Raw genomic sequence first — 16,776 nt, 5'->3', positions numbered from 1 at the left:
TCATTTTTTTTTCTAATATAATTTTGTTTCTGTGATTAATTTTCTTGGATTTGTTTTGTCTTTGTCTTACTTTTTTTTAAATACATATCTGAAGAGTTATAATACATGACTTGTGGACAATTTGTGTTCCTTGTGTATAAAGTTTTGTAAGTATGACTATGATGATGGTGACAGTGATGGGTTTTGCTCTGCTTGCCATAACAAATAATTAATCAAATAATAAAATTAATTAACTATTCATTAATTAAATAACGATTTATGGCTCCTCCTTATTTGACATTTTAGCCATTTTAACTTTTTATGTATTTACCTAATTTTTTTTTTCATAAATTATTGAGGTGCCCCATTATGAACTTGAGGACCATTGGATGGTCCAAATGTTTATCATTTAAGACATTGTAGTATCACTAACGGGGTGAATAAATAAACCCAGTAGGTAAGAAAATGTATTAATTATTCCATTTTTAACATACGCATTGGGTGACCAGATCGCAGTGTGTAGGCGCGTGTACTTCATGTGGGTTAGGGAACTAACACATAACACTATCATTTAACTAATACCTAACCAACCAGTGGTCTCGAGTTCGAGCTCTGGGTATGGAAAAAAAGGATTGGGTAGAGCCGCCCCCGCAAGGGTCCTACGGTGCTCGGTTTGGGATTAGTCTCACCCCCGAATGGGGGTGGGGATACCTTTCAGTTTACTGAAAAAAAAAAAAAAAAAAAACTAATACCTAACCTAACATAATTGTAGCAGAGACCAGGTTCGCATGTCAAGGACCTCATTCCCTTAGAAATTGCTCTTTTTGCTGAGAATTGAGAAAGATAATATTCCACATTGAATACATAATTGGCTTTAGGTAGTCAATTAATAATGCAATTGTTGGATATTTTCAACCACTGCAGAATACCTGTTTTCATTGTCAAATACTTATTAAATGTAGTAGCTCTTATTTTTAGGAAGATAAATAAAAAGAAAAAGAAAAAATCACTTCATTATATCAGTGTCAACCCCTAATCTTTGGCGTTGAGCATTTGTTCTATGTCTTTCAGATTAGATTGTGATACATGAATGTCGTCATTTTGACTTGAAGGTCTAAAATTTGGAGGACTTTGTGTATATTTTATTTATAATAAGTCATGTTAATTAAATCAATTATTATCAAATATATTATTATAATTTTAAATATAAGATAATTATGTTACACATTATTTAAGTAATTATTTAATAAAAAATAATAAGACATCAATTATTCAATAAATACATCTTCAGCTGAGTTTTCAATCTCTTTATATACTTGCCGTATGCCAAAAACCCTTTTTTTTTAATTATTATAAAGGAAAAACAAATTTAAGTCAAATATGTATTTTGACTTTAAAATACTAATTACTGCATATAAATCCAGTAATGAGTAATTCTCAACAATCATCATTGTACGACGAAATTTTCAAAATTAAATAAGATATATATTTGACAAGTACAGTAAAAAGAAGTAGCGAAAAAAGAAAGATGGAATTGAATTGGATCTAATAACAGAAGTTAGGTCAGATCCATAAGTTTCTGTTTGCTTTGAAATTGCGAGGAAATTGACTTATAAGAATTTTTGTCATTATTCACATAAGGTGAAGTCTACTTTGAAATTAACCAAGTATACTTGTTTCATATTGTAATATAGCCCCCGCCCCGCAGTGCAAGCTATTAAACTTTAGAATTTTGTCAGCGACTTGCGTGTGGAATTTATTGGTTTACTTAATAATCATGCAAACAATTTTGAGGGAATATTCGGGTCATATTATGTTATGGACCACTGCCTAATATTGAGTACATCTTTGTATCAAAAAATAAAATAAAATTGAGTACATCTTAATAACGGAGCTTGGAAGGTTCAAACATTTGGCATAGCAGCGTGGTATTTGGACACTTTTACTTCTTCTTTTTTCTTTAAAATTTCATGCTATTTTAATTTCTATGTAGATTAGACAAGAAACCCATTATATATGAGTAAGTCTTGCACAAAAACTAATCATTTATTAAAAAATATAATGAATAGTGACATAAAAAGAGTGTAAAACAATCATATCCTTCACTACAAATATTATGGATAGGACTTTTTTTTTAACCAGACATATGTTATAAAAAATTCTAGAGCGGGGACGAGAGAGAAGTAAAAATATTTCATTAAAGGAAGTTATGTACACATGCATATCTTTTTTTTTTATCTTAATATCTTCAATAAGTGAAATCACAGAAAATATTGATGAAATGAAAATTTTATTCAACCATATATAATTATATTTCTTTAAAACTAAAGTTACTTAATGACTTTTTTATTCTTCATACAAACAAATGAATTTCAACAATACACTCTTTGATATTCTCCTTTTTTTGTTTTTTTGGTAGAATTGATACCCTCTTTTTAATACTATCTATCATTAAAATTTCATGCTGATCCCACTAATAAAGAATGAGTCTAGATTATTTAATGAAATCATCATGAGATTTCACATAATAATAAAAATATCAAAATAAAATATTAAAGAGTTAAAGTTTATTGTTAGCATTTTTAAACACAGAATTGTTTTGAATACGATGAAGTAACAAATGATTACTAGTACAAAGGAACAAAATTTATTTTTCCTCATGTGAGTGTAGTCAACTTTAATTTTATTATGCTATTACCTAACTATTATACACTTTTTACGGATTGATTATATTTATAAATTTTTTATTTACAAATTTTTATAAACTTGCCTATATATTCTGGTGAATACGTTTCTTTATTTATATACTTTCCTAAACACATAGACAAATTTATAAATATATATAAATATGAAGAAATATTTGTTTATAAATTTTTTTTATAAACTTTTATAAATTACACTATATATTATAGGAAATATATTATCAATCAAATGTACTTCCAAAAATATATAATATAATTTTTAAATAAAAAACTTGTAAACATTCGTTGTACTTTTAATATGTAGCAAGCCGCCCAAAGTATTCTCCAAACGGTGAAAGTTGACGTCGTGCTTATGACCTAGTTGAAGCGTTAAGAGTCAACAAAGGACCCACCAAGCATGCGCGCGTGCAACAGGCACGTGGGGCCTCTTCATACCACCATGAGTCAAAGGCCTAAAGGGTTGACACTTTAGTCTTCACACTTACCCAGTCACCCATTCATTTTTTATCTGCACTTGCATAATATATACACGATTAGCTTTTTTGTATTAATAAAAAAAATCATTTGATATTTGACTATATTAATGTGAAGATTTTCTCTTTCAAAAAATGTATTTGTAAAACATAAAAGTTGCCTGTTTAAAATATTAAACATGCTTGATATATATAGTGAATTATTAACCACTTATCCAGTAGCTAACGACTACTATCAATAGATTCAATACTACGCATATTATTCTATAAAAATAGGTATAATTCTTTTATTTTTATTTTTTTAACGGAAACAATATTTTAATCCAAGTTCGTGGATCGTCCATACATAAAGATAAATTAGCTTAATGCAACTGTCATTATCTGATCTAGTTTTATTAAGGGGGCGATTGACAAATAAGAAAATTTTTTATGCTTGAGAATCACAGTTATCATAAATATGCTGGAAAATTAAATTTTTCAGAAATATGACAAAAAATTATTTAGTAAGTCAAAATATTATTAGAAATGTTGGATTAAGTTTCATGATTCTATTTTTGGTTGATTGTCAAATATTACCGAAAATAAAGAGAGATTTTAAAAATTGTAATGCTAGCGCTAGTGGCACCTAGAGCTGGCAAAATGGGACGGGGCAGGGCAGGTTGGCTCATTTTATGGCGGGGAGGGGTGGGTTAGTGAAAAAAAAGTTCAGGCTAGCTAGTAGGCCGAATTTTTCAGCCCACTCTCAAAAGTGGAGCAAATGCGGACTTGTTCATTTTTTTGACGAATTAATGGCGAGACAGGACACCCACTTTGCCACCTGTAGTGGCACCATCATCACTCTATTGGCGTGGAAAAAAATATTGCTTTAAGACTTGACACTAGTGGCACCATCACTGCACTAGTGGCGCGAAAAAGAAAACATTGCTTGGCGCTAATGGCATTTTGCTTAAAAAGTATTCACATATCAGAATCATGAAAAAATCATATTCTCGAACTTTTTTAACACAATTCTTATATAAAATATGAATAAATAGGATTCTCAATATCAATTTTCTGGAAATTTAAAAAAAATCCTTGTAACAAACGCATCCAAAGAGATATACTTATGTTACTGTTGGGTTTGCTCTTTTACTAAAGCCCAAATGGGTTATTAGTATGAGAAGAGCCCAAGGAACCTAGAGCCCAATGAGCTAGGGTTTCTTGGAACCCATATAAATAGTACCTCTTAAGTCATCAGGCTCCAAGGTCTTTTTTGTGAGAAAGAGACAAGCTCAGAATCTAATCAGTGCCCACACACTTCCTCTTCCTCCTCGAGAGATAGTTTGGAAGATCTGCCACAGTCCAGCTTCAAGGAGGTTGTTCGTGCTGCGGCGCTGAGGTGAGCTGTTCGTGAAGAGGAATCCTACAAGGGAAGATTCTACACGAGACCTGCGCACCGAGAGGTAATTGTGAAACAAGGATGATTCGGTAAGCATACCAATGTACTAGGTCCTAAACCGCTTCCGCATAAATCTAAGATTTCCTACAATTGGTATCAGAGCCTTGGCTGTACATTGGTATGTGAATCTAATTTCACTATTCATGTAAGTAGTTTTGCTTCTTGAAATGTGGCACCTAGGGTTCTAGGATTATGGTATGAATCTAGCATATGTATTTTATAATTCATTTTCATAAAAGTTTAAATTTTAATCGGTAAAAATGCTTTAATCCATGGTTAGGGTCTCTCGTGTGTATTTCTCGATTTGTAACAAGGAGGCTAATCCCATATGATTAGGTTTCCTCCTTGCTGTTTTTGTTTATTTTTGGAATTTCTGTGTATTTTTCAATATTTTGTAAAAGTTCAAGATCGAGAAATCGCGAGGAAGATGTGCAGTCAGCACTGTCGGAGACTTTTCGAGGACTTACCTCTCGGAATGGGGCGATCTATATATGGTTGGAAAGAGGACGGAAAGATGAACGCAACGGTGGGTGGATCGCAGTCATAGGAGCCCGCACGCGCCTCCACAAGCGGCTGAGAGTGGCCTCCACTCTCCAGCAAAGAATGGGAGAGTGAGGGAGCGTCCGGCCACTTTTTTGGGTGGTTCCGGCGGCTGTGCACTCGTCTCTACGTGGCGGTCCTTCCCTTGGAGTTTCAGTCTGATTTGACTTCGGGTGACGGCGCGGCAGACCTGACGTTTAGGGTTCCTCTTTCGCGTCCTAGGGTTTCTCGCCAAAGGATTAGGTCTTTGGGCTTTGGGCCCATGGAAACCCTAAAGGGGCTTGAGACAGATACTATGGGCTAGGCGAAAGTTGAATTCCAAAGTTGTAACATTTTTTTTATTTTCTTTAAAATAGGAATGTCATAGATCAAAGTAATTATGATTTATTATTTAATGCTTTTATTGATTGGTATAAATTATATGATTGATAACATGCTTTATTGCGATAACATGCCATAAAGAATATGTGGTGCCATATTGTTGCATAACTTGTATGATTGCATGAACATAATAGCTATTATGTCTTCAGCGACTAGTATGATAGTTATTATGGGATTATTTTGATTTTAAATCATCCTAAGAAATTAATTAATAATTATTATGATTTTTATTGAAAATCTAAATTAATAATTGAATTAATTAATTTTGGATAATTAACATCAAGACAAATAATCGTTATGGAAATTATTTTGATTTCAAATTATCCTTATAAATGATAATTATTATGATTGTTGCAATCTAGATTAATAATTAAGTCAGCTATTTGGATGATTTAAATCTAGAAAAATAATTAGAGAAAATTTCCTAAGAGAATTCTTTTATTTTGCGAGTAATTTGTGAGTTTTCTGAAATGGTCATGGAATAACACACGTTGCATATCATGATTGTTTGGAGCACACGCTGACGTAAAGTGACCGGATTTCAGGACCTTAATGCTTTCAAAATTATGTTAAGCTTAGTGCACGTTTATCGGCGCTCTTACTTATATAGTTTTGGAAATCAAATAAAGGATACTCTCAATTAAATAATTCTTGGAAATTAGAAAATGTTGCTTATGTTGAATGGAAGGAGATTTAAATTAAGAGATTAATTTAACCTTCAAGAGCATTATAGGACCATTAATAAAATAATCATGTGAAGTCCCATCGAATAAGCATGATTGGATTTTATTAGATTGGACTTAACTATCTATGGGAGGAGATTTAAATTAAGAAATTAATTTAACCTCCAGGAGCATTGTGGGCCTATCAATAAAATAATCATGTGAGGCCCCAACGGATAAGCATGATTGAATTTTATTGGGCCTTAATAATTTCAAAATTTTAATAAAGTATTGTACAGCCCATCATCGATAATACTAAGTTATTAAAGATAATTTTGAAATTAAACAATGAATCCGACTGGGCTTATGAAAATTCTCAAACAAAAATGTTGAATGGGTGAAGGTTTTAAAAATTAATTAATTTTAAAACCTACGGGCTCCATTTGTGGGTTTATTAGTGAAATGGTTATCGCTGAAGCCCCATCGGATAAGGATAATCAGATTTCACTAGATTAAATCTTAATAATTTCAAAATTTTAATAAAGTATTGTACGACCCATCGTCGACAATGCTTAGACACTAAGGATAATTTTGAAATTAAACAATGGTTAATTACATTCAACTTTGGTAAAATTGTTAACCCTCCCATCGAGGCTCTGGCAATGGCACTGAAGGCCCAAATAACAATTTTGATTTTTACAAGTGACTTGCCCATCGTAAGCCTTGTAAAGATAAACTGAAAGATTGTTAACAATAAACAAGAGTAGTTATGAGAATCTACTCGCACTTCATTTGTTTATTGCATTATTTGTTTGTAATTGTGTGCTTTATATGTTTTTCAGAAAATATCTTAGAAATTATTTTGAGTCGAAAACCTCTAGATGGTTCCAACTATGAATAAGTGAAAAACAAATTTTTTGATATTGTTCTAAAACATGAAAGCTAAAATTTGTTCTGACAATGCGAGGGCCATAACAACCTGCAGAGGATGCGTCTTAGGAAACTAAGATGCATTTCTCAGATTAGGAAAGGGCAGATATGGTAGTTCGCTGCTATATTATTGTCAGTCTTTCCAAATACTTGCAGAAGCAAGTGTACATGATTAAGAGTGGAGTAGAAATGCTTCAGACTCTTAATGACATGTTTGTTGCGTCTAGCAGCTCTGCTAGACAGAATGCAGTCGGTGCAGGTTTTGCTAAGAGTTTTGTTAAATCCAAAGGGAAACCCAAGGGTGGTAACAAGAACAAAATGACTTGGTTATCAGTTGTCAAACCAGTTGCTATGAAGAAGCCGCAAGGCAAGTTCTTCAAGTGCAGACTGAAGGGATACTGAAAGAAAAATTGCCCAGAGGTGATGAAAAGAACCTGACATTGGCATATCAAGGCCTGATCAGTGAATGAATTATTGATTCAGGAATCACTGATTATGTTTGTTACTCTTTGTAGTAGTTCAAACATGGCATACCTGTCAGCAATGGACATAGATATTTTAAGCTTGAAAATGGAAACTTGTGTCTGCATTTGCAGTAGGACAAGTAATTTATACGACTATGGTTTTGAGTGACTGTTTATTTGTTCCGGATTTCAAGAGGAATTCAATTTTTGTTAGTTGTTTTGGTTAAAACATGGTTTGACAATGCAATTGATTCCTCAGTTACATTTCGAAGTTCATCTTCGTCTTGTTTGTTCTGGTACATTGTTTAAATAGTCTTTATTACCTATGTCCTATAACCTTTTTAAATTTGTTATGTTGAATGGAAAAGATGATGAACAAAGATTTTCACCAAAGAAATAAAAGTTTCAAATGAAACATAACTTTGGCCTTTGTGATTGAGTCACATTATCTCAAGTAGAAAATATGTTTTAGTTAAAAGAGGGAACTAAAAGTTCAAGAATCTTTTAACTAAAAGCTACCTGATAGTCTTATTTTGGAAGGTAAAATGGCCAAGCAATCCTACAAGGGGCCAAAAAGATTTGCGCAACTATTCAACGGGAACTGGTACATACTAATGTATGTGGACCAATTAGCGTTCAGACCAGAAGAGGTGACGAGTACTTCATTATATGAATGTTTACTCTGGATTTGGACAGATGAACCAAGTGCGCCATAAGTCTAAAGCTTTTGGAAATTATTTACAAAAAAAAAAAAAAGCTTTTGGAAATTTCCAAGAGGTTTAGTCTGAGGCAGAAAAGCATGTAGGTGTTCAAATCAAAAACACTTTGGTCTGACGAAAGTGTTGGCTACCTGTTTGGTAATTTCAGGTCTTACCTGATTTAAGAGGGGATAGTTTTCGTAACTGTCAACTCTAAGAACGCGTTAGTTGAATGAAGTTGCAGTATGCAAAAATCAAACATTTCTAGACTTGGTGAAGATCATGTTCAGTTATTCATCTTTGTCAATGTTGTTCAAGGGAGATGCCTAAGAGAAGGAAATGTACCTTCTTAACTTGATTCCGTCAAAGTTTGTTGTAAAGACACCTAAAGAATTATGGAAAGGGTGCAAGCCCAGATCAAACCATATTCGGATTTAGGGTGCTACGGCACAAGTCCTACAACAACAGTCAAATGAGATGGAATCTTGTATGGAAGAGTGAATATCTTTTGGCTACCCTAAGAGAACTAGGGATGATTTCTTATTTAGTCTTAAGGACAAGATAATCTAAGTGAGCACTCACATGATTTTCTTAAAGGAGGACTAGATAAGAAATTATTAGCTCTTAAGTTAGGTTATTCTTGATGAGATTTATCTCAAATCAAGAATTTCCAGAATCTCTAGAAGCTTCATCCACTGTTCCCTTTATTGTTCAAGAGGGGATAGATATATCTCTAAGTGAACAAACAAGAGAACCATGATTGGAAATTCAACATGATAATATATAAGTGAAACTAGTAGAAATATTAGTATCACATGTAAAGGAACAATATCAAGGATAAGCGGATCCTCAAGAAATTGAAGATCCATCATTTGACCCACTCTTTGTTTTACCTATAAATACACAAGGTCTAGTGCAGTACATTCGTAGTGGGAGAGAACCTTGTTAACTCTCAAGTTGTTTCTTGTTGAGTGACATTGATCCTACTAGTTACGATAATGCACTAGAAGATGTTGTTGATCAAGTGTTGCTCAGGCTATGAACAATGACATGAAATACTTGTATTTCAACTCCGTTCGGTCCTAGTAAAGACACCAAGAGGGGTAAAACCCACAAGATGCATGTGGACATAAAAGGCAAAGAGAGGATGGACAGAAAGGTGAAAACCTTCAAAGCTAGCTTGGAGGCATTTTTTGCCAGACCCCATGCTTGAGTCTATCCAGATTCTCTTAGTTGCTATAAGTCTCAATTATGAGATTTCATTTTGGGAGTTGGATGTCAGGATATCTACATACAACAATCAAAAGGGTTTATAGCAAATGAGTAGGAACACACGGTATGCAAGTTGTGAAAGTCTATTTCATATACTTAAGCAAGCATCTAGGTCTTGAAACATCAGTTTTGATCAGGTTATCAAAATTTTGATTTTGAGAGAACCTTGATGAATGATGTGTATTTGTATGTAAAGGATACAACGGAAGACAGTAGCTTTTCTGGTACTTTATGTAGATGATATGCTCCTTATTAGAAACAATGTGGAGGTAATATCAAGCATAAAGAGTTGGCTAAGTTAGTGTTTTGGTATGGAAGTACTGGGGAAGCCAATTATACTCTTGGTATAAAACTCTTATGAGACCGGAAGAATAAGTTGTTGGCATCACCTCAGGCTACTTACATTGACAAAACCCAAAATTCAACATGAGAATTCTAAGAGAAGAATTATAATTCTCAGATGTGGAATTCATCTTCCTAAGGAGTGACCAAAGACTTCTAAGAAGGAAGAATGCATGAGCAAGATATCTTATGCTTTGGTAAAGGTAGACTCACGCATATCATGTTGGTCGTTAAACCAGACATCTGTCACGTAGTGGGAGTAGTGAGATAGTACCATTTTGAACCTAGAGGAATACTAGATTATTGTTAAGCATGTACTCAAGTATCTTTGAAGAACGAGAGATTATATGCTGGTATATTCTAGTGGGAGTATTGAAAAGCTGAGTCTTCAAAAATTCAGTTATTTCAAGTGGATATTGACTCAAGAAAATCAACCTCAAGCTATGAGTTTTTCACTAAACTCAGATAGCATTAGAGGTGTATCTTGCAGACCCAGTTACTAAGAGTTTGCCTGAACTTGTGTTCGAGAGGCATGTTACTTCTTTGGGTCTCAGGAGGATCCCAGACTTGCATTAAGCAAGTGAGAGTTATTGATTTTATTGTGCTCTTGGAATAAGACGATGAAACAATAAAATCATTTTCTGAATTTCATAAATAAGGTTTTATTTATTTATTTTGCGCACTATTTACAAACATAAAGGTCCGGATCAAATTGTGGAGTATATGATCATATGGATACGTTCATGGAGGACATGATCATAGGATCTCACAATTGATGAATGGAGTCACAGCCGTTAAATAAAGTTGGGCACTTTATTCAGGCTGCAATATTTTATGAAATGATTTTGTCCGAATCATTGTAAAATATTGGTGTGAATTAACATTCACATTGAAAAGATCAAGGAGAGATTTGATTAAGGTTGTTTTTCTGTCATAAGGTATCAAATCTCCAGTTAACTATAGTTATGTGATTGCTCTTAATCCTGAGTTTATTATAAATAGGTAATCAAATAGTTTTCATTCTTTGATTTACCAACGGGTGAGGTTCAATCTATTGACGGACAATAACTCGGTATTTTGGGAGTGAGATTATTTGATTATCGGTATTTATGAGATAAACAACATGGAATTTGTAGGATATGTCCCCTTGATATGTTTCGGTACTTGGATATTAAAGACACTGGCCAGTGCATGTAATCCATCAAAGGGGCGATGCATATTCATGTTATAAGTGTTGTTAATCTTGGAGTTCAAGTTCAGGCTTTTAGTGGAGTAGCACCGAATTAGATAATCATTCGTTGATTATCAGGAGCCTTGATTAATAACAGATGGTAGATCCCCAAGCTAGCTTGAGACAAGGGATGGGGTATTTTTCGGATAGATGATGACTTGTGGGTTACATGATCTTGGGTTTTACGACTCAAGTTTGTATCCAAAAGAGCAAGTGGGAGATTGTTGGGTTTGCTCTTTTACTAAAGCCCAAATGGGTTATTAGTATGAGAAGAGCCCAAGGAACCTAGAGCCCAATGAGTTAGGGTTTCTTGGAACCCATATAAATAGTACCTCTTAAGTCATTAGCCTCCAAGGTCTTTTTTGTGAGAAAGAGGCAAGCTCAGAATCTAATCAGTGCCCACACACTTCCCCTTCCTCCTCGAGAGATAGTTTGGAAGATCTGCCACAGTCCAGCTTCAAGGAGGTTGTTCGTGCTGCGGCGCTGAGGTGAGCTGTTCGTGAAGAGGAATCCTACAAGGGAAGATTCTACATGAGACCTGCGCACCGAGAGGTAATTGTGAAACAAGGATGATTCGGTAAGCATACCAATATACTAGGTCCTGAACCGCTTTCGCATAAATCTAAGATTTCCTACTGGGCTCAGATTGTCAAACTTCTATTTTTCATTCTCTTTTAATAAACCCTCCTTTTAAAAAAATAGGCATAGTAACTAACTAAAAAATTAACACCGTCTTACATTGTCCATAATACTACTAAATATTATCAAAGAAAATGGTTTAATTCATACTCTCTTTTTTTAATATATAAAGGAGACGATGTGTGAGAAAGATGTAGAGAGAGGTGGCATGAATATAATTTTGATTAAAATACATCACTGTTTCTGCCTAAAACGTATTGACCCCGTTACAAAATATGTAAGAGGAAGTCGTTGATTGCATAGATGATTCGATCGCTTTTTTTTTTTTCTGGTTTGTTTAGGTCATGACCGTCCCCTTTTTGGAGCTTCTTCCTTGTCTGCTTTTGTTCACAAAATGTTCCTTCCTTTCCCAGAAAATGACCATACTGGACCTATTAATTTTCATGTCATGGCCTATATATATATATATATATATATATATATATATATATATATACCTGCTCAACCTAATCTAATACTCAGTACAAAAACACATTTGTTAATCATTTTTAAACGACATCATATATATAATTTATTAACGGTATAAAATGAATAATCTTCACATTTGGGCAATATTAATATGCACTATACATTCAAGTAACAACCATATCATTAATACACATATCAACTATCACAGTTGCGGCATTGGTAAATTGTTTGGTTTTATTTTGTCATCAGATTTGGGATAAACGTATAATAATTCAATGTATGTCATATACGAGTATATATACATGTAGCGTATACGTTGATGTCATGCTTTTGTAATATTGAGGTGGGCAATGTGACAAAATGAAGCCAGGACATGAAAAGGAAATTAAGAAGACTGTAGAGAAAGCCATTAGGAGGCAAATTTTATATTTTATAACGAGCGACCACGTGTTTGTGCAGAATGGGATTGGCTTAAAAGTTAAAACAAACGTATCGATATAGGAATGTTCCACTGACAATTTCATGATAACGGGGAAGGCGGAAAAAATAAATAAATCATCATAAAAAATATGACGAAACAAAAAGAGGTGAAAAAAGAGAAACAAATGGCCGAATGAAGCTGAAAGGAAAGATAAAAAGCAACACAGTTTTGTGGCCACAAGTTTGGGCTTGTGTGGGTCAGTGTAAAATATAATTGGCATGAGGCTTTTTTTTTCTTTTTTGGTTGTTGGCATGAGGCTTTTTTTATATTTCCCCTACACTGTTGTTTTTCACAAGCAACATGTTTTTATACCATTGATTAATTTGTAGATTAATCAAATCGAGCGTGTTATGCTGTTGATAGCTTAGTGAGTCAACCCCAAGGTTGTTCTTAGAAGAGCCCGCCAATAATAATTAATAATACTAGAGCTAGCCTATCTTTGTCTTGGAACTTGGAAGTTAGCGATTAAAAACATGAGGGAAAAATAAATTATAGTGCCATCTATATATTCATTACCTAATAGCTACTTTTTTTAGAAGATTTATGCGTTTTGAACATGTCTGTTCATTTCAGGGTATATTTTTAATTAATTATTGCATTTACATTATTACATAAAAGATATACATTTTTTATTTGGGAACTTGAAGATACACGTTTTTTTTTTTTTTTTTTTTGATAGACACTTGAAGATACACGTTAAACGTGAAGTTAGGTGGAATAGGATTTAAAATTCCCGATTTCGACAATATGTATCAACGATAACATACACTAGTTATATAATCCTTCCATTATATCTGACTATAAATTTTTTATTTTATAAATAAATATTTAGTTTATACTGAAATTAGCTCATTTTTCTTTAAGAAAAATCATAGTTAAACTATTTTAAAGATTTTATTTGGTTACTAGTTTTTAGTGCAAAATAAATCAAGTTAAACATACTTATAGTCTTACAGAATATAACAGAGAGAATTATTTTTAAAATCTAATAATTATATAACTTTATTTTGTTTCATCCATTTATTATAATATTTAAATGAGTTTTTTTAATTTATGCACATAATTTAAATAAAAAATTCCATTTTTTTTATTTTTAAATTTTAAGTGATAAATTTAGGACATGAATTTTTTAAGTTATTATATTCTTCTTATGTATTTATTGTAGAAAATGAATTATTAATTCAATCTTAATTATATTGGATAACTTTTTCTAACAGACATCATGACAATTATATATAGTAGAAGAACAAAAATGTAAGAGGAATGAATATTAGAAAGGGAATGGTTATGTTTACCAAAAAAAAAAAAAGGAAATGGTTATATTGACAAACAAAAAGTTTACAACCTTTTACAAATTATACTATGTACCATGGGTAATACATGCCAACAAACAATCTACTACCCATAGTATATAGTGTAGTTTGTAAGTAAAATTTTTTGTCAATATATATAACTTTCCCCAAAAAGAAATAGTAAAAGTAATTACAATTAAAAAGAAATTAAAAAGTTAAAATTTTGTAAAAATATTACATGACAATTATAGTAGAAGAACATATCAGTGTATATATTTGTGTAAAAAGGTATAACTTTTCTTGTATGAACTTTCTGATTTGGAAGTCAATTTGGGATAAGCTTACGGTCGTTCTAACCAATAATTAAAGGGCTAAGCTTTCTTAATGTCCATTTTTCCGATCAAGCTTACGGTCACTCTAACCAATAAGCGTTTGTAAAGAGGCATTAGTGTACCAGAAGATCAAAGTTCAAATATTATAATCACAATATTTTATTCTAAAAAGTAGAATCGATCTAATTAAGGTTGAATTAAAATTTAATTCGTTGATTTATTTACATTTATTTTATGATCATTCATTGAATTAAGCTGAAACAAATTATCATCGGCAAGATCTTAGACCCATTATGTGGTTAGGAATATTGACTAATCAGTTTTCTGAATGTATATATTTCGAAATGTGGAGGCTGGGTAGCCTACAGTCCAATTAGAATGAGTATATACAACTCACAACTCACAAGGAATTAGATACATGGTAAATGAGATGCATTATAAAAAAGGGGAAGATTCGTTTATAATTTTCTTTTTTATAAATTTTTGTAAATTATACTATGTATTCTCCGAAGTACATAGTGTATTTCTGAGAGTACATAGTTCAGTTTGTAAATAAAAAGTTTATAAATATAACTCCCTTATAAAAAAAAGGACAAATTAATTTCAAGTTATGTAGTCACTTAAAAATAAAAATAAAAATAAACCTAATCTTATTGTGTTTTATGTCATTGATCTCACATAAAAAATGTAAAGCTCTATATGAAAAACTAAAAACCAAAAAAAGAGTGGACATATAATAATACTATTGTAAAAAATCAATTCAATCTAAAAGGTTAAACTATTAGTTGAGAGTTTTTGTAATGATTTATATTATTTTCTAATATACTCCCCCAAGCAAGAGCTCTTTAGGCTTGAAATACTTTGCACATGTCCAATTTTTTGATTGTGAAAATCGAACTCGTAATTAACCTCGTAGTTATTATAGCTCTCTAATATCATGTAAAAAATTAATTTAACCCAAAAGCTTAAACTGTTAGGTGAGAGTTTTTTTTAATGGTTTATATTATTCTCTAATATTTATTTTAATTGAAAGACATATACAATATTCATATGAGATGAAATGAATTTTTGCCTTGAGACATACTGGAAACTTAAAATATATTAATATAGAAAATTCAAAAAAGGGGAAAACACAAAGCATTAACCATATGCTGAATTTACATTTAACATACTTGCAAAGTTCTTTCAATAATGGATAATGCAAAGTGAGTACCATCTACAAGAATACATTTATATTAACGAATATTATAAATAACTCTTACTACCGAATGTTATATAGCTCTTATATTATTCGTTGATTCATTTAGGTGATTAGGTCAACTTGTATTGAGGATTCGGTTCCTTTAGTAGATAAATTGATTTATATAGGTCCCAGAATGGAAGAAGAAAAAAATGCAACAATTTAGTAGAATAATAATAAGAACATAAATGTATCCATCGCCTCCCTAATATCCCCCCCGTAAACAAGCACACCCGGTCGTTCAACTAATCCAATGTAGGAATATGTTTCCCTTGTTTTAAAAAGTAAAATATTTATGTATAGATAACCGTAATTTAGGGTTTGATTCCACTTTCAGCAATCCCTATCAGAATTGACTTGCATTATTTGAATCCGTCACGCGTTCACATTTCACACGGTGATCTTGCATTCCAAAGAATGACAAGTCTTTCTGTAATCATTGGTTTTGTGGACAAAACGAAATCTCACCCACCTTGGTGGGGTTGACATGGATGATTGACTCTTGTTGATCGATGCAAACATCAATTTGTCAACATTTGGTCCCACACCACCGTATATCGAAATTCCTTTGAATTTAGTTCTTGCAATTTCATAATCGTTGCAGGGTTGCAGCCTCTTGACCTCAATTTTTTTATTTTTTTTTGAGTTGAAATAAATTTCGTTTTGTTGTTCGTGAACTGTTCTAGCTAGTTGCCGCAATCCCGATTCCTTTTTTCTTTGTTCAAAATTCAATTAACTTTTAAAACCCAAACATTGTCTTACATAGGAAATATCTGAAACTATTCTTTTCTGATCTATCATTCCTACCACAGAATTCATCCGTGGTATGTTTTTTCATTGACGAGATGTTTATAATAAACTAAAACTGCTTGGGCTTATCGTAATATCATACTCTCATATTATAGATTTTAGTAAAACCATTATAACCTTTTTTTATTAGTTTGTAATTTTCTAATTAACTTTATAATAAAATAAGGAAACTTCAATTAAAAATTATATACATATATAAAAATATATATATAAATTATATTAAAAATTATAAACTCATAAAAGAAATACAAACAAGGATGTTTAGGGTGGTGAATTTAATTTTATTTATTATGAGATCATTATTGCGTCACGGGATATTTTTTATTTTGAATTTTTTTTTTCTTTTTACCTTTTATAAAGGGTCAATTATACTCTAATGGATCAAAGGACTTTGAAAAGCTA

The sequence above is a fragment of the Gastrolobium bilobum genome, unplaced genomic scaffold (assembly GCF_033153095.1).
Source record: "Gastrolobium bilobum isolate Gb01-03AN ecotype WA unplaced genomic scaffold, APGP_CSIRO_Gbil_v1 utg16495, whole genome shotgun sequence".
Lineage (NCBI taxonomy): Eukaryota > Viridiplantae > Streptophyta > Magnoliopsida > Fabales > Fabaceae > Gastrolobium > Gastrolobium bilobum.
This window is presented reverse-complemented; position numbering follows the sequence as displayed.